General features: G+C 40.8%; 1 long non-coding RNA gene and 1 other non-coding gene across 4 annotated transcripts in view; one reads left to right on the plus strand and one right to left on the minus strand.

Moving 5' to 3' along the window:
- On the plus strand, positions 1 to 2003 carry LOC101751158. The gene is made up of 2 exons (XR_001467778.3): positions 1 to 172; positions 1729 to 2003. It is a non-coding gene; the product is annotated as an uncharacterized LOC101751158 (transcript).
- Positions 1923 to 19084, minus strand: part of LOC101748818 — an 18630-nt gene continuing 1468 nt past the window's right edge. The window contains exons 2-6 of one of the 3 annotated variants that reach the window (XR_003076380.3): positions 14313 to 14472; positions 11988 to 12105; positions 8159 to 8996; positions 6968 to 7230; positions 1957 to 5367 (exon numbers count right to left, since the gene is read on the minus strand). This is a non-coding gene — a long non-coding RNA (uncharacterized LOC101748818). Of the gene's footprint in view, positions 5368 to 6967; positions 8997 to 11987; positions 12106 to 14312; positions 14473 to 19084 lie in introns of all 3 variants that reach the window. The other 2 variants (XR_005862030.2, XR_005862031.2) reach the window with 2 other exon arrangements.

Below are 19084 nucleotides of genomic sequence, written 5' to 3' on the forward strand. Positions count from 1 at the left end.
GATGCCGGCCCGGGACAGGGGCCGGAGAGCGGCGCCGCCTCACGGCCGGGCCTGGGCTGTGAGCCTGCGGAGCGCTGTGGCAGCGCTGGCGTTGAGGGCTGGGCCATCCAGCACACCCCCAGTGCCAAACCAATTTCTTTGCACAGTAAGGTTCTCACTGTGGCTCTCCACGGTATGTGACTCGCTAAGGTGTTTTCTAATGTTTTGCAGTTTTCACGGTGCTAGCTCGGTTGATTTGAAAGAGGCAGCATGCCATGTGTGTAGTGATAGGACAAGGAGCAATAGCCTAAAATTCGAACAGACGAAGTTCCATACAAACATGTAGAAGAACTTCTTTATGGTCAGGGTGGCAGAGCACTGCAACAGGCTGCCCAGAGAGGTGGTGGAATTGAGGATCTGGCTGGACGCCTACCTGTGCGACCTGTTGTAGGGAACTGCTTTAGCAGCGGGGTTGGCCTCAGTGATCTCGAAGTCCCTTCCACTCCCTTCGATTCTATAATTCTGTGATACTGTGCCCAGTAAGTTCAGCATGCAGCTGATGAGCTCCAATATGCATGAGTTGTGGTGGTGTGCTGAAGATTCACAGCAACTGGAAGCTCTGTGTCTTAGACTGAAATACTCCTTGCACAAACCTCTCACCTGCTACAAGATCATGCTAACACTAAGTTTTGCTTGAGGTGGTCGTGCTGGAAGTACCTTTGGCAGGCCACAGGAGATTAAAAACTTTCAGGCTGGAGCTCAAAGTTTTAAACCAGTGCTCAGCTCAAGCAGATGGGAAATACTGAAGACAAAACAGAAGCCTTTGGGTAATACCAAGTTTAGCGTTCTTCTAAAACAGTGCTTCCTGAGTCTGTAAGCATCTTGGCTGAAAATTTAGCCCACTGCTAAATAAGTGCACTTCAGAGGTATAAGGGGGGTGAGCCTTCTACCGGTGTGTTTGATGCCTCTGCTTGGAGGACCACACTTGACAGCAGGAAGATGTCCTGTGTTTTGAAGCATTTATGGAGTGGAATTTGGCCTCCAGTGAGCGCTGCTTATCTGAGAAGCCTTTCCTCACGTACAGCCATGTGAAGGATTTAAGTCATCTCTGTGCATCTGGAGAGAGCACCTATGGGAAATCCATGAGCTTGACTGGCTTGCTGTTCTGTCTCATTCAGCACATGAAAATACGCCCAATCCCAGAAGCTCTGTGCTCCAGAACAGATGCCAGTGTGCATGCACAGAAGGGGAAACCTCTCTGACTAATCACAGTGAGGGTGAAAACAAAATGAAAATAGATTTATAAAATTTCAAGTGTCAGTAGAATCTGATCCCCAAGATGCCCAAGCATTTCAGAAATGCTAGCTAATTAAAGAACAGAATTTTCCTTTTGAGATAAGGAAATGCTGTATTTTAATATCAAAGTTTGTATGTTCAGCATCTTAAAAAAGATTCCACAAGAAATATAAGCAAGGTAAGATATAAACAATCTTCCTTCCGCACTGTTGAATAACAAACCTGTCCTTCTCCAAGATAAGAAATTGGCCCTATTAGATTTTAATCTGATGTAGCATAACCACACTGCAGCTGTCAGTGATAAAGTGACACTTCAAAATAAAAACACCCCTAGCAAAGACAAAACAAGCTTGGTTTTCTCTGTGAAATTATGATCTTGAGGGTGAAAAAAAGCTTCACTTCTCTCCTGAATCACTACTTCTCTAAATAGCTGTTTTGTATTTTATCCTAAAGGGCAACATGATGCAGCTCTTCCGTATGCCAGAGAATGTGAGTGCCTGAACCAGGTGAAGAACATCCTGCCTGCACCTCCTCCCAACAAACAGGAGAAGGTCCATCTCTAGTGGTGGTGTGACTTCACTTGTGGCAGCATGACACAGGATGGAGGTGGTTTCTGCATCACTGAAGCCTAAGGTGCACGCATGGTCTGGATCCATGAGGCAGCCAGTGAATGTACTGGGATCACTCATACCCAAATGTGTGCACTACATAAATGCTATGCTGCTGTATTTTCTATCAGCTTCCTGCTTTATTTCAGGAGAGGAGGCAGAAGGAGATTGCCTTCACACTCACTTCTTTATCATCTCACTGTAATTTAACCCTGACTTGACTAAGACATAAACTCGACTACAAGATCTATTCTCAGTGCAAGCAGTCATACCATACAAGTAATAAACTTGCAGTGGTTGTCAGCCAAATACACAGCTCTTACCATGACCACAAAGCTGTTCAGCTGCAGACAACTCACCAGAGAGACTGATAAAATCTGTGCCAAGCTGTGGGCCACTTCCTCTGTGTACCAACGCTTGTCTAATTGTAAGGTGTGCAAGAAGCCACTTGCTTCAACAGAGTGCAAAACAGCACTTGATTGCAGCCTTTGCTTAAGAGGGAACTGCAGGGTTCATCCTATGTGTACTCTTCCACAACCTTCTTGGTTGCCTCACAAGCACAGTTTTGATACGTTTAAATGTTTCTGCAGATAAGCATAACCTTACCAGTGAAACCATTTAAGTGATATGGATACCACTGGGAGAGAAGAGTAATTACCCAAAACTACTGTATACGATTTCTCCAAAAGAAAGCAGCCATTTAAGTCAGCTGACTTCTGTAAACAGAATAACAAGGTACTCTTGACAAAGACAGCTGCAATAACAATAAAGCCATTGAGGATACATAATAATTATGTATTGCCAGAGGAAACTGATAACCATTATCGTTCAAATGTCAAAACTAGGTTGCAGAGAGTACCAGGAAGATATATCAAAAGATAAAAGCAGCACTTTTCTCAGGACAGGCTCGTGGGTGAAATACATTCAGACTCCCTTACATCCCAGTAACACAGAAAAATGTTACTCTTACGGGCTGTTTTCAGAAGGCTGGAAGAAGGTCCTAAGGTGTAGTTGGGGAAGATACTCTAACAGAATCACAATTGTTCTGGGTAGCAAAAACAAACAAACAAACAAGCAAATAAATAAAAATAGTATTTTGATAAAATACCCTTCAAAAAAGTAAAAGCAGGCTGTGCTTTAACTACTCTGAGAGTACTGAAAACCCACAGACAGGAGAAGGGTAGATTATGATTGATCCTTAATGGAAAGGCTTCACAGGAAGATAGCATATGAAGTGCTACTATATTGTAGGGAAGAGAGAAAAATGGTGTGTGTGGTAATTATTCAAAGAAAGAAAACAGATCAACCCCCCAAGTTTTGTTACTTCAGAAGATACGGATGACAGTCCGAATACTGATACTCATCAAGGAGGAAAAGCGAGGCAAATGTATACTCCAACAGCAGAAGATATCTTGGTAGTGAGATTTTATTATTTGTAAAAGAATCTCTATCTTTCAGTCGTTCTGTGAGAGAACATAGTGTACAAGGTGGTGCTGGACAAAATGTGATCAGGCCAACAAGCGCATGACCTAGTGCACTAGTAGGCTTTGTTACCTTCCTTCCTCACTCCTTATTTTCTTCCCAGTTCTGTCTTCTTGCCATTCAACTTGCAAACAGCATTCATTTGAATATCACTGAATACCAGTGCTCATAAAATACCAATTATAGATAACACTCATCATTTTACCCTGCCAGGTTGAAAAACATTCATCAGTTAATTGGCTGAGGCCAACGCTTTGGTCACAACAACTGCCTGCAACACTACAGTCTTGGGGCAGAGTGGCTGGCAAGCTGCGTAGTAGAAAAGGATCTGGGGATGTTAGTTGACAGCCAGCTGAACATGAGCCAGCAGTGTGCCCAAGTGACTAAGAAGGCCAACAGCATCTTGGCTTGTATCAGGAGTAGAGCAGCCAGCAGGAGCAGGGAAGTGATCGTCCCTCTGTACTTGGCACTGGTGGGGCTGCACCTCGAGTGCTGTGATCAGTTTTGGGGACCTCACTACAAGAAAGACACTGAGGCACTGGAGTGTGTTCAAAGAAGGGTAACGAAGCTGTGTGGGGTCTGGAGCACAAGTCTTATGAGGAGTGGCTGAGAGAACTAGGATTGTTTAGTCTGGAGAAGAGGAAGCTATAGGAGACCTCTTTTAACAGTGATAGGATGAGTGGAAATGCATTGGGGGAGGCTCAGGTTGGGGTATTAGGAACAATTTCTTCTCCAGAGATGTGGTGAGGGCATTGGAACAGGCTGCCCAGGAGGTGGTGGAGTAACTGTCTCTGGAGGTGCTGAAGAACAATGTAGATGTGGCACGGAGGGATATGGTTTAGTGGTTTAGTGGGAAAGGTGGTGATGAGCTGACAGTTGGACTTCATGATCTTAGAGCTCTTTTCCAACCTTAACAATTCTGTGATAAATGTCAGTTTAGTCCACACAATTGAATCTGATCCATAACCCAAGAGATTTTTACAACTTTTCAACAATTAAACTTTCTTATAACGTACTAATGGTTACATGTCAGAGTTCAGTTATTCTCTGCTAACAGTTAATAAATACATACAGCTAGCTCACAGTGAGGCTCAGGTAGACATTAGCCTTGCAACAGAGCTAGGATTTCCAGTCTTAGTATCCAAACAGCATACATCTTGTTCCTCAAAAATACATATTTAGAATGGAACAGTAGAAAGTTTAGAGTAAAAAACTTCTTTCCTAGTCATTAAAAAGTGAAACAGGGTCATGAATGCTACACTGTAAGTGATGGCTATAAGTTGTCTAGGTTTTCATACTTGAAATTCTTGAGTAGGAACACAGAAGCACTTAGGTCTTAAAGACATTAAGTGAAGCAAAACTTGAGAATGCTGCTTAAATAGAATCTCTACTCCAAAATTAGGAGAGAGGCACCTGGCTAACTGTATACATCTCAGAGAAGGTATATTTATTTCTATCCCATCTGTAAAGACCCTTCACTGTGTCTTTGGTTCCCAGTTCATTTGGAGTACAAAGAATTGCGAACATATTCTGTTATACTTTTTATAATCAGATACCCAAGTTCTTTGTTTGCACGGTGTATTACTAACGTGCGTATCATGATTGCTTTTTAAAAACATATTCTAAATTTGACCTATTATAAATAAGCTGATTCTCTGGAGTACTGCTCTAGATGTTCTGGTGATAGAGAAGGATGAACAGTCTGGACACCATAAAGACTTACACAGAAAAGTCCTGTGAAACCAATAACCTCACCAGAAAAAAGAGACTGCACCTTACCTTAACTTTGAAATAATTTATCCCCAGACCTGTGATGAACAGTTTCCCTATTCTTCTCTTCCTTCTCTCTCAGTTCCTACTGCCAGAGTTGCTGGCCATAATGTTACCCTGCCATTTGGGAACTTAACGAGATCATTGTTTTAATCCTGTTCCTTTGATACCAGCCTTGTGACTCTCTGAAGCTGGAGAATGCCTTTGGAAGGCTGGAGAGGCAATGCTGTATCTAGAAGAACAGGAAAAGTAAAGAGGTTCAGCAAACCAAATACAAACAGGAATCAGTATGGAGGAAACTCAGTTTGTTAGGACACAACACTGAAGTAAATGTATCTGGGAAAGAAATTAAGTCTCTGAATAGGGATATGAAATTCAGAATCCTTAACCTGGCATTCTTGATTTTCTTCACCATAAATTAAAGAATCCTAGAGATGAGATTTGCCTCTGGCTGTTGTCTACTCCATTTGCCTGTCCTAGTGGCTAAGTAATTATGTCTTTTTTGTTTATGCACAAATTAGAATACATTATATGTGTTGAAATGCTCTTGTTTACTAAATACAGAAATCGTATTTGGGAAATTCAAACACCATTTCCTTCTCAGTCACTAGGTTATGAAATCTGTTAAATGACAATGCTGGAGGTGATCCTTCCTGCTCAGCTTGCAATAGAGGCTGTAATTTAATTAGTTACAACAGTCTCATGTTGAATGCAGCTAACATACAGGCCTTTGCAAATTCATTGTTGATGCAAGCTTCCTCACTGTCAAACATGATGCACTGATTTTCTCCCTTAGCTTGAAACAGAGATATTGTATAGAAACCAGTATATAAAACCACAGCTGACTACACTTTCTACAGCTACAGGAGAGCAAACTAGGAGACAAAGCTCCATCTGTTGAGTCAGCAGAAAATTCACAGTAAAAATCTATCCCTTGTAGATTCAATGGACTCTTTATTTTCTCAAAACAGCACCCACACCTGCTTGGGAAGACAAAACCAACAACTACATAAGTAGTGAAAATTCATCTATAGGGTGAGATTTGCAGGAGGCTTTTAGCACAGGTGACAGAAGGAGCCTCAAGTAGGGGGCAGTTGTGTTGGTGGAGATAGGCTGATTAACAAAGGCGTGACCAAAACTTTCTTCCCAAGCAAGGAGATGCTCATGTATTATTAACTGTCTTCCAGAAATACAGTAGACATATGCTGCAGAAGCGGAATGATCATGCAGACGTGATTAACGAAGGAGAGGACTATATTCCCCATGACATCTGGGTTTGTGTCTTCTGGGCACAGATGGTTTTGGTTGCTTCTTTTTATTTATTTATTTATTTATTTTTGCTTTTTTTTTTTTTTTTCCCCACAGTATATTCATTAAGTCTAAACACGGGATTTAAATGCAGTCTTCCTGTTCCAAGTTCCCATTTTCCATGGAGAAGCTTCTATTGGGAACCTATCCAAGAAGGCATATGCAGTGATTGAAATGGGATTTGCTAAACCATCTTGCACACTGAATGCATTACGAGAGTTCAAAAGCATTACCAATGCACAAAGGAGAGCTGAAATGTTTGGCTTTTTTTTTTTTTTCTGTCTCTCAGAAGTGATTGTCATCTCTGCTTAATTTTCTTTCCAGATAATTTATGAAAGCCTTAGCACTCCTAGGTTTCTAACTATAGTAAATGAATCCTAACATGTTTACAAGTTCTGTTCATGAAGTTTACTTTCTCATAAGTCTATACATTCAAACTTAGCTTCTGACCTGGGAAAGCTTCACAGCTATAAGCTTTCCCAACAAAGGGCACAATGTACTAATCATGTCAGTGGGTGAGGTACCTGCTGATCCTTGTAATCCTGTTAGCTTCATGCTCCTCTCCATCTCATCTGCAGGCATGCAAGAATTTGCCCATGCAAGAGAAGCTCCAGCACTCAGTGTGATGTGATCTGTTTGTGAATGGCACAATTTATTTGTTAGATCTGCTGCAGTAATGCTAACTGGTATATAAATTGCTGAAGTGAGAACCAAGAATCTTTGCCATTTATTATAACCAAGACGTATTCAGGTAATAATTCTTGGACATGAAGTTCTTCATTGTCTCCTAGGGGAAAAAAAATGTAATGAAAGAGTGTATTACTTTCCTTCACACTGATTTTCTTACACTAACTCTCCTGCTCTTCTAGTCGTTAACGTGGGCAACAAGTAATCTGTTGTTTAGCTTATCTGGCTTGTGTTTGCTCTAGCTATCATTACAGCAGTTGCTGCATCTTACAAAACATATGTCCGTCTGTTGCATTAGCTTTGTTTTGTTTTATCTTCTTCTATGTTAAACACTAAAACATTTTTTAAAATATATTTCTGCATTACTGCCAAGCAACTGATATACACATGCCAAGTGCAGTGTCTGTTATGTCTCTCACAATGATTAATGCTGATTTGTCTAAGCACTATGGTTTGCTGCAGTAGCAGTGCAACATACAGTCTTGATCTGTACAATTTAGAAAGTATCTAATATCTCCTTTTAGTTCAGTTCTTTTGTGCACTTCTATATGACAGCAAGATACTTAGAATTGATAAGCTCTGTCAAATCACTAGTAAGACTGTCTTTTTCAAGGCAATTTAAATGTCAGCATTTATCTTGCTTTTATAGAAAAGAATAATACTCAAAAAATTGCTTGCTTTCATATACACACATCCATCATTGTAACTCTGGTATTTTTGCTGTACTGCATTGAACACACTGGCACATTCATTGTTCTAAAACAGCCCTCTGCAGAAAAAAGAAAAAAAAATCATGACTTTTTGGGATAAATATTAACAGAAATCTCTGTTCTTCTGGCTACCTGGGTAGTGCAGATTTACCAGGCTGGTTCTGATCACAGTCCGTTGCAATAATGTTTGTGAGTGCAATGCAGCTATTGCTTTTCCTTCCTTTTCTGTTTCATAATAAAGTTAGTATTTCCACAGGCACTGAAATCCTCTCTTTCCTGACATGAAAGAAAAAAACATTCTTCTGTTATTCAACTTACTTTGAAACATGATGATTAGGAGTATTATCATAGATCACAGAGAAGTCTAGGTTAGAAGGGACTTCTGGAGACCATCTGGTCCAACATTCTGCTGCAAACTGGGCCGTGTTGTTCAGTTGTCCAAGTCCCTGTCAAGCCAAATCTTGAATATTTCCAGTGAGAAAATTCTACCACTTCCCTGGGCCACCTATTCCAATATTTATTTGTTCTCACTATGAAATTTTGTTCTATTTATATCCAGACAGATTTTTTTCTAGAAGCGGTTTGTCTCAGACTTCATGTGTTTTCTCTTGATGTTGCCAGATAGGCAAATAACTAGCACCTGCAAGTCTAAATAAACAAAAGAAACAGCAGTGGCTTTGTTGTACTTCTGATGATGTCACACTGAATTGAACTACCTCAAGGCTAGCTTTTGTCCAAATAATAATAATAACAAAGTGCAGCCATAAACCCTATTCTTGCCCATTTGCCCAGCCTACTAAGTACTGGACAGAACTCAGCAGTTGAAGTACTCTGTCAAGTATTGAGGAAACAGGGAAGTAGGAAGGAGGTTAAAATTAAAAGCACCCCTGTTCTGCCATGGCCACCCCATTTTAAACGTTTTTCAAGTACTCTGTCTACACAGTACAATTGTAAAGGTCCAAGCTGCTGCCAGAAGGCCTCTATTCAACTCCCATTTTGTGCACTGCTGTACATTCAAAGCGGTATGCAAATCTAAACTTGTAGTCCTGCCAACAATTACCTGTTGCTTGGTGCACTGCCCAGAATAAAACCCTGTAAAATTTTAGTCTCAAGCCTCCATTGCCCTGGTATATTACTATGGCTATTCAAACAATTGCTAAAAAAAAAAAAAAAAAAAGAGAGAGAGAGAGAGAGAGAGAGAGAGAGAGAGAGAGAGAGAGATGATAACAATGTTTAGATTATTATGGAATGAGCATGCATAATGGTTTGGCTACAGTTCCCTTCTCTTCCCAAAATACGTGAAAGAATAACAAGAGGAAATACTAAAAAGAACCAGCAATCCAAACAAAAGTTGTGAGGTCAAACTCTCACTTGTTCCTCCTTCCTGCTCTTTATCGCTGCTAGCCACTTTGCTGCTGGCTCCAGCCAAGGGGACTGCGTGCATTGTTAGTCCATGGACAAAAACAGTAAATGACATGAAAAGATTTCATGGGTCCCTGGTGATATCTTGAGCCGTTCCAAAGATCTGCGTTGTGCAGAATGAAAATCCTTTAAAAACAAGGAAACAGAAACTGAAGGACCTGCTAGAGAACCTTAATTCCAGTCACCATCATGGGCAAGTATTTGTGAACTGCACAAGTGACAGCTGTGTTGGCTGTGTTTAGGTGCATCTGCAAAGAATGGTGAGGTAAAGCACTGTATTAGCTTGGCAAGACTGTAACTGCAACTGACGGATGAAGTAAGGACTCAAATAAACTAATTCTGAGGGCTTTTGCTAGTGGTACAGAAACAGAATGGCTTGGGTTGGAAGAGACCTCAAGGATCATGAAGCTCAAGCCCTCTTCCATAGGCAGGGCCATGAGTCTCCACATTTAATACTAGACCAGGCTGCCCAGGGCCCCATTCAACCTGGCCTTGAACACCTCCAGGGATGGGGCATTCCCAGCCTCTCTGGGCAGCCCGTTCCAGCACCTCACCACCCTCACAGTAAAGATCTTCGTCCCGATATCCAACCTAAATCTTCCTTCCTTCAACTTAAAACCACTTCCCCTTGTCCTGCAATCATCCACCCTTTGGTTGACTCCCCTACCATTTATAGGCTCCCTTTAGGTACTAAAAGCTGTGATGAGGTCATCCTGCAGCCTTCTTTCCTCCAGGTTGAACAAGCCCAGCTCCCTCAGCCTGTCTTCATAGGGGAGGTGCTCCAGCCCTCTGATCACCTTTGTGGCCTCCTCTGGACCCTCTCCAACAGCTCCACATCTCTCTTGCAGTGAGAGCTCCAAATCTAGATGCAGTACTCCAGATGGGACCTCATGAGGGCACAGGGACAATCACCTCCCTGTCACTGCTGGCCACTCTCTTCTGATGGAGTACACAAAGGTCTTCTTGCCAGTAGGTTTTCATGGCAGTGAAATAAGAGAGATGTTTGAATATAAAAGATTGCTCAGTGAAAAGTCTGCATGAAACGAAATCTGCAAAAATAGCTGAATGACTGTGAAACTTGACCACGCACGAAGATGTTTTTGGAAGCATGTTGTGCTTGAGTACCAGACAGGTACCAGTAGCTGCTATTCAGCCAGTTCCTGTCAATTCTGTTTGTCATTGCAAAAAGAATTGGTAGATCCTGTCTGACAGTGCTCCCGTGTCCTGTCCCCTGAATGGTTCTGCTGTCTGCTGAGCATGGGCATAAAAATAAAAAGTGCCAAGATTGTAATCTAGCTGCATACAGCCTGATTCAATATTCTGGAAGCAATGAGCAAACCTGAAATGTATTGATTCAAGTATTTGCAAGTGATTTTTCTAGTTTAACAAGGAACCACTTCAGGGTAGAGGCTGGCATCACATGGCTGTAACTGAAGCATGATGTGACCAAAAATAAAGGAGGCTATACAGTTCCTACTGAGTTTGCTTTCATACATCTAGTTATAGTGGAGTGATAAAGACTGTACTTTTAATTGAATGAAGTCTGAATGAATGACAGAAATCACATTTTTAATCAGTGTTCATATATCCTGACTCTTGCAATGAATGTTGAATGCAGTAACTACCAAAGGTGTGGATGTTCATTGTCCACCCTACCCCATACAAAATATAACCTCAGCCGAGACTTCAGACTGTTCCGTTCCCTTTTATGAAGATGTCAGTCAGTACATTAAAAGTTACTCCTTGCTATCTGGCGCCCTCTTCTGCTCGTTTACTTGTGCAGCCTGTTGGAGAGAGAATCTGCACACATCCTCCTCCTCTGGTAACGTCCCTCTCGACCCACCAAATTTTACCATTCTGTTTTTCAGATACTTCAATTGTTCCTTCTTATTACCCTCTGAAAGGCTCCCAGGCAACCCTGGCTTTGTTAATGAGCAGTTATCAAGCAGTTAGTTTTCTTTACAAAGCAAAATTTCCCCTAGCATTGTTGACTTACCAGGACCCAGCTCCTTGCTGATTGTCTCTGGTTTACAGACAATAATTACTTTTGCCACAAAATGCCTCTGCCTATTCTACCTTTTCCCTCACAGAGTCACCTTCCACTGAAGATGAAGCCAATTGATTTGTGTCTTACCACGACCTCACCACCAATGCGTTCAACCTTCTTGCTACTCCAGTCTCTGTGATAAGTTAGCAAGAGCTGTGCAGCAGTGATTGCCCCTGCACTCATAGAGACAACAAAAAGCAAGCAGACATCTTGTGGCATTGTTCCAAGTAAAGAAGCTTTTGCACAAAAATTCTGTAACTGCAGTAGAAGATATTCAGAGAGATGTGATTAGTGACTTGTAGACATTAGAGTAGTAATCTACTCTAGGGAATGTGCATTAGCAGGGGTGCTGGACTAGATGACCTCCAGAGGTCTCTTCCAACCTCCATGTTTCTGTGATCCTACAAATGAGAAAGTAGCTCTGAGATGGAAAACGTGCTCCATGTATGGGTCTTCTGCCACTCCTGTAAGCGAGAGCGAACCCACTTCTTTATCTGGAGTTATAAATCTATGGTCCCAACCCCCACAGAAGGCAAAGCAGGGCACAAACCCTGCAAAGTTTATGAATTCATGCAAGAGGAAACAATATGGGGCTAGCACTTCATCACATTTTTACATCCTTCTCTCATGGGCTGACTGCCAAACCTCTTTCTCTTCCATTTCCTTCCTCCCTCTTACCTTTTTTTACACTCTGCCAAGTTGCTCACACTGCTTCCTCATCTCTCTGTTGAGTGTTCCAAATGTCCTCTTTATCACTTTCTTCTGTTTTTTTCCTTTGTTCTTTCCCCACAAAAGGCTGCAAGAAAGTAGAAAGGAAAGAATGACACAGAGAATGCTTTGACTTTGTTACTGTTCTGCTATAATTCTTACAGTATTTAATCTAAACATTTTTGAAGGCTTTTTTGAGGTAGACTTGGGATGAGAAGTAGATGCCTGCCTTCAGTAAAAAATCATAGATAACTGGTCATTCATTTTCACCAGGCACCTTTGAAAAGTACTTCTGCAGGATGGCCTTTTCGTTATTCTCTGATCAATGGCTACATGATACTACAATAAATTCTTTTTACAAGAAAGCACATTAAGAACTTGTTTTCAGCTATTTTGGGGGAAAAAATGGTCTGCAGTTGAACTGTCCCAACACTCAGCATCTCTGACTTCTCCAGACTCAGATTTTTCTATAGATTTCCTGGGCCAGGATGAAGCCTCCTAAAAAGGCACTTGCAATTCCTGTTTGTCCAGCTAAGCTATGACGCGATGTGATACCTCCTAGGGGAAGAAGGTTGTGTGGCTCCAACTGCTCCTGCTGGTGTTAAATGTTTAGAGCCAGGGCATGTGCTGAGTCTGGAAGCTTGTGAAAGCTCTTTCTGTAATTGTGTTGTGGATTTAGATCATCTCTCCCCTCAAGACTTCCTGATGCACACCAACCCACTTGACTTCTGCAAAATGAACCATCGAAAGTAGTGGGAAAAGGAACCCACAAAGTTTTATAAAGTGAAACCACCTACTGTATGATTTACTTCAGTAAATTGGTTCCTGAAACACAGTAGGCAGTTCTGTAAAGAATACAAAAGAACGTAACAAAGCTTCCAATAATGCTTACTCTTTTATGGAAGTAAATGTCTTGGTATCTATTGACAGTTTCCTTTCACTACTATTTAGCTTATCCCTAGTGATGCATGGAACTCCTTTCAAACTACATTCTGTTTGAAGCCAATTCTTTAAATTGTTTCTAGGGTTTGAAGTAGGCTTGTTCTAACTTTTCTTTATAAAGTGTTCTCCATTTGCTGCTAAACTACTACCAAAAAATCTGACTATTGTGGTAAAAAAAGGATGTCAGCTTTCTCCTACCTGCTTCTGCTAACTTCAAGGTTTTCAAAATCTCTAGCTTTGACCTTGGAGAAAATGTAAAGTTTTCAAAGCAACTTATTTTTTAAAGTACATATGACTTATGTATCCTAGTCATGTACATGAAAATAATCACTCTATTCTCTTTTCTTCCTTCCTTTCTTTTATTCCTTTCAATTATTATATTCCTAAGTTGTGTTTGAAGCCATTAGATTGAAAACAAAACAAAACAATCCTCTTGCTCCTCCACAAACTAATGAAGAACTTTCAAGAACTTCTAGACAGGCTTTTGTCTTTCTGATGAAATCTGTCAATTCCTACCTTCCACAGTTTCTCTTGCTTAACTCTCTAAGCTCATCTCAAAATTGTAGTGTAGCTTACTTTTACAAACTTGAACCTGGGCAGAAACTTCAGCTTTACCTCACTCTATACATCTAACATAGGTACAGTTCAGAGAACCAAAGCTATCTTAGTAATATAGTCAATTCAAGGGCATGTAGATGTAGAGAAGCCAACTCAGAATACCTTAAACTGGTGCTTAGAGTACATGGTGTGGGAAAAAAAAAAAAAAAAAAAAAAAAAAAAAAAGTCCCAGCTAAATGTTATAGGTACAAAAGAAAAAAAGCTTCCTTGATCCATTAATCACCCTCAAGAATACTCCTTTTCTGCATTCATCCCAAGGTCTCTCTTTTCCAGTCACACTGGTTACATAATAGAAGAGTTCTTTAGCCCTACTAATTTTGATTGTCATTGTGTTGCCACTGTTATGTTAATTAGATTAAAGCAGACTCCCACTGAGACTGTCACAATGATAATCATTGTGAGTTATCCGTCAGCTCTCTCCAAATCCACTTTCAATGGCTTTGTAAACTTGCTGTCCCCACAGACTACACTGTTATGTGATGTAAATGTTCTGTTCTGACCAAAGTTTTTCATAAACACTGCAGTAATCAATACAGAAAAGTAGATTTGGAATGACTGGGAACCTGAGGCACATTATCCATCTTTCCATTTAACTAACCATGAAGAAGGTAATGGAAACAGAATAAATTTTAACTTGCTTAACGTGCAACTAATATTGCCAATTTTTAACTATAAAATGAAAATATGTGGAAGTACACTGTCAAAAATTTAAAGTGATTGCACATTAATACTCACCTGTTCCTTTGTCTGAAAAGATTGCCTTATTTTTTTCCCTCCTATTTGTGTTCCTTGCCCTTAAGAGGTTTTAGCCTTTGCACTGGTCATTTCCACACCCAGATCAGGGATTTCACTTCCAGACTGCTGACTTCTAAATCCATATCCTGACAGATATCATCTGAGGAAAAAAAAAAAACAAAACAATGAAAGAGTAAGTGCTGAGTTGCCTTTCTTGACTTACTGCTGTTCAGCAAGAAGGCACTTCTCATTATCAGAACTTGTAGAGTGGGCTTCATAAATACAGGTTCTTCAGAAATGACATGGAAACCATTATGATGAGCCAAGTACTTCTCACTAGCCTTATGCCTCATTTAAGTGAATCCAAAAGATTTGAGTCTTCTTCATCCAGCATGTACATGTATGGGCATAATGTGCTTTATTTGTAAATCCGTATTATTCATTTCATTTCTTACTGCAAATGTGAATCAGATGTGTGAGGTTACAGGGAAAAGAGGTCAGCTACTTTTCTCTAACTTCTGTTCTTACTGGTCATCTGGAAAACAAGTGTTCCAGTCGTGGCTTTAAAAACAAGTTACAAATACAGTGAAGATCTCTCTTCCATGTCTTAACCTGAAAATAACAATGGAAAGGATTTCTTCTTTAGGCCTCTACTCAAAGCTAATGCCAGCAACAGCTGTCAAATATGACCATGGATCCCTAATTCATAATGCTGTTTAGAAGACTACCGGGCAGTTGTCTTCAGGTACAGGAACCCATTCACCCTAAGTGACCTTATTAGGTTCATGCTGGTGCCTGTAGTACAAGTGAAAATTGATCTAGGCCTTCTTGAACAGTGAATCTCTAACAGCAAAATCCTATTTGCTGTGCTGAACTGAAATATAAGGGTGAGCAATACACAGTACCACTCCACAATAACTTTGATCTCAGATCCACGTGCCCTAAACTCAAGGGTTGTCCAGAGCATAGCAGCAGGCCTGTCTTTGAGTTAAGCAACTCTTGACATTCATGAGGAAAATGCTGCATTATGAATAAGTGGGCAGATTGCTTTGTTAAGTTGTGTTCACAGGAACAGGACCACAGCTGATGTGCACCTATTTTCCACGGTTTCATGAGATCACTATACAAGTTCAAATAATGGAAAGAACAGATGAACTGCTTTATAATGGAAACACACAACTCAGTGACAGTCTAGCAAAAATCTACCCATCCTCTGAAGAATGTGGCATAATCGGCTAAGTTTCTCCAATGACAGCTTTAGCCCACACTTGATACAGTCCTACGTGGGTCATGTGCTTTGACCAGCTACAAAGCAACCTAAGTGCTAAGAGAAATATTTTAAAATAAGGCGTAAATAGAGGGAATAAGGAGTCATTCATTAGCTATAACTGATAGTGAAAAGCCAGGTCTGACTAAGCCTGATGTTTTCTCAGAATTTCCCCCCCCAAAGAGGATTCTTTGTCTACTTCTTTGTCCTGGACTGTCTGTTAAAACACCTCCGTGCTCACCGCTACTTAAATTCCTCATAAACACAACAGGCTTTATAATCATTTACCTCTTATTTTCAGTGAAAACATCGACTACCTGCTCTTGATTGAGGCACTACTTCAATGAGATCTTTGCAGATGCCTTTGAGGTGAACCTCACTCCCACTGCTGTGTGGTGTGAAAAAATCCCACAAGAGGGCACCAGACAGTGGGATCTCCTAAAATACCATCTTCTAAAATAACATCCAGGAGGCTAATGCAAAAAAGCAGCTCTTTGCTCCTAGAGATCAGCAGCAGAGCAACCAACTGCCAGCCAGGCCTTCAGTATACAAACCCCAAATGGTAAGTTCCATGGTTGCATTTACACTTAGTTTGAAGTTTGCTCCTTCTGCTTCAGATCTCAAATACACAGGCATTGCTTCTACCTGCAAATGTCGCCCCACTTCTTACTGCCATGTTGACGTGCGGCTAATCTGTGCAGGGGACAGCTTTATTATAGGATAGTCTCAGTCTGCACAGGTTTCTCCCCAAACACCACCACCTTCCATGCTTCAGCAGACTTTGCTCTTGTCTTTGCAAAGCATATACAGTTACTGTAAAAAACTGTTTCAAAACATTTTGTGCAGAATTTCCCATATAGGAAGCCACAGAGGATAGGCATTAATCACATATGATTCTTTACTGGGGAGGATAAGACACTACAAACATGTTTGCTGAATAACAAATTAAAAAGTTGTAAAAGTGGCTTTATGATGTCCCTATTTCTGTTCAAGATACATGTGATAGGCACTGAAGCCAAAGTATTTTGCATTTCTGTCTGCTCTGAAACTACCTAGATCCTTCTCAAAGTATGTGTCAATTCTCCTCAATTATTCTGAGACAGTGAAAAGATCCAAGTTTCAGTAAAAGGTTCTGGCACACTCCAGAACTGCGTGGATTTATTACTAGTGACGTAGGGGAACTTCTTTGTAAGAACACCACCAAACCCCAGTGCTTCAGCTGTGGGTTTTCCCTTTGCTGCCAACTCACACCACAAAGTTCAGACCTAGTAATTTGGCACCCTGGAAAACATAGTAAGCCCAAGTCATTCTGTCTAAGAGTAGGAGTAGAGAAATTCTTACTGCAATGTCCCCACTGTAATTCTTTTGTTTGTGAGGGTGTTTTTCTCTTCTGCTCTCATATGGAAACTAACTCACTGCTGCTGCTTTCTGACCTCCTCCTTATCATCACTCATGTAGTACAAGTCATTTTGGGTGCTAACAGGTACTTTGCACCTTAGGAATTTTGTTGTGCAAATTTTGCCATGCAAATTTTGCCTTTCACTCATACACTTGCAAGCAAAAGCAGTGCTAGCACAAATTAGCTCTGGCCCCTAGCTGTGACGCTAGTGGGAAGTGTGCCGTGAGGTGTGGGACTTTGTACTGCAGGAAGAAAAGAAAGGATTAAAAGTCTTTATTGCATGTGGCTACAGGAGAACAGAAGGTCAGTGGTAGTGTGTCAGCCACACACATTCCCTAATCTCCCACAAAGGGAACAAAAATGCTCAGTGGGAAAGTGAAGGACTCTCCCAGCCTAGAAGCATTAAGTCTTAGAGCAGTTACAACACAGAGTGGAAATAAGCAGGACAAGAGAAATAAATACTGCCCTATCAGATGAAATTGCTAGTGAATCAAAGCCAAAAAGTTCACTGTACTCTCAATGAACAGCTTAAAGGAGAAGGAAGAAGGACCAGGCAGCTCCCTTCACTTGCTAGTCTGCACCAGCACATCATAAACTAGCCACAGTCACACCCACGTTAGGGCATCTGGATGACTGTAAATACTGTCAGGAAGGTGCTACTTTGGGCAGATAAACAGCTTCTCTCCATTTAGTTATGATGTTCTTTGCCAGCACATGCAAGAGAGAACAATTATTACCTTTGTTGTGGCTAAACAAATTTGCTGATATGACTGCCTTCAGAAGCATGCAGTTTAATGATGTTATGAGAACAGTGAAAATACCAAACATTGCTGAATGACTACCAGTAGTACCGCTACTGGTACAGTACTACTGTTTTTCACCAGCAAGAGTTGCGTGATTATTTTTTTAGTACTTACACTGGGATGGTTTACATCCATTCAACTACAAAAGCTATTAGACTACAGTGCCTGTTCAGAATTGAAATATTTTTTCCAACATCCTCTCTCACCTTTGCCTTATTACAGAAAGTGTTAGATTACGTGGCCTGACACTCACCATCAAAACTGGCAAAAGACTTTATACTACTGATGCTCAAAGTCTGCTTCCATTCTGCACACTGCTTATGAAGTACAATGTAGTCCCAAGTTGATAATAAGATGTTAGGGTCAGATACATCAACATATTTAGGGGATGGATACATTGAGAGCTTTATAATATACATTGAGAATCTTTATAAACAAGATCCACTATATTACTACCTGCTCCCAACTCTGCTATTCCTAGCTTATCCATAACTACCTTTGGCTCAACACTGAGTGCCCAAATGCTGGCTACACACTGGTCTTGAGTGACTTTTTTGAAAGCGAGAGCTTTATAATAGTGAATTATTGAAGTTCCCCTGACAATCCATGCAATACCCCATGAAAACTTTTCCAAAGGAATAAAGCAGATAGAATCCCTAATTTGTGAATTTTGATCCTTGAGTAACATAGTTTCTGCTACAACTCCCCTTTATACTCATTACTTTTCCGAGTAGTTACTATGCCATGGCTTTTTTCCTTCCCTCTTATTTTTTGTGTGCAAGTTTTAAATAAAGCCACTGTCTTCAAACATGATCTAGATTACAGAAGAGATGACCTTTTCTGACACACGTTGAATTGCTTTCAATGCATACACAAAGAAGAATCCAGAATGTGTGGCACATCACTGGAACAGATAATAAACCCATGTCTCTGGATGTTTAATACAGCTGAGCATAACCTACTACACTGTTAACAAGGGTGTGCAGAGTAACTCCCTACACTTATCCTCAATATGCCCATTTGAATGTTGCATAAGGTGATACAACTTCAGCCTTGGTATGCCTTAAGTCATCTATTACTCTGAGTTTAATAAACCCACCTACAGCCAGAGAGCCCTGCTTCAAACATGGTATCTGTATGAGAGTAAATTCACTGAAAGGGCTTAATCCCTGCCTTCACTATACCTTTGTGATGCTCTCACGATTCAGTGAAGGGTACATGGCAGTTATGGGCACACTGCAGCAACGTCACAACACTCAATATAGGGCAGACAAGTGTCACAGTGTTCCTGGGGCACCAACAA

Source organism: Gallus gallus, chromosome 8 (assembly GCF_016699485.2).
Source record: "Gallus gallus isolate bGalGal1 chromosome 8, bGalGal1.mat.broiler.GRCg7b, whole genome shotgun sequence".
Taxonomy (NCBI): Eukaryota; Metazoa; Chordata; class Aves; order Galliformes; family Phasianidae; genus Gallus; species Gallus gallus.